Source organism: Nestor notabilis, unplaced genomic scaffold (genome assembly GCF_000696875.1).
Source record: "Nestor notabilis isolate BGI_N333 unplaced genomic scaffold, ASM69687v1 scaffold14776, whole genome shotgun sequence".
In the NCBI taxonomy this organism is placed as follows: Eukaryota; Metazoa; Chordata; class Aves; order Psittaciformes; family Psittacidae; genus Nestor; species Nestor notabilis.
The window spans coordinates 1-531 of NW_009934345.1; positions in this window are offsets into that span (position 1 = coordinate 1).

A 531-nucleotide genomic window follows, 5' to 3' on the forward strand; every position below is an offset into this window, starting at 1 on the left:
GGGTGCTGGGGCGACACCTGGTAACTTGCAGCTCAGCCCGCTGGGAGAGCGCTCCCTTCAGAGCAGCCTTCCTGGGGCGCGGGACGGGACGGGGGTCCTGTCTGCTCGGGAGGGTTCGGGTGACGGTCCGGGCACTTTTGTGGCTCTTGGTAGAGTTATAAGTAGTTGTTTGTTTTGTTTTTTTTTTTTAATATATATGTTCCTCTCTGAAGGGGTTTTCATTCAATATATAGATGTCTCTTCCCTTTTGTGCATTTGCCATGAAAAATATTCTCCTGGGGAGAAAAAAAAAGGTGTTTTAAGTATTATTTCCTATGTGTAAAGAAACAGGTGCGAGTTTGACAGAGACATGGGGAAGTAAAACCATATAATTTCTCTTCCCAAAGCTTCCCCCCCACCCCCCTTTTTCCCAGTTAATTTATAGGAAAAGCATGGAGGAGGAGATACCTTTTGGAAAGGTGGTAATAAGGGCCCTTTGCACCCAGCAGCAGGGCAGGAGGTGAGCTGGGGGCCAGCATGAACCCAGTCTAT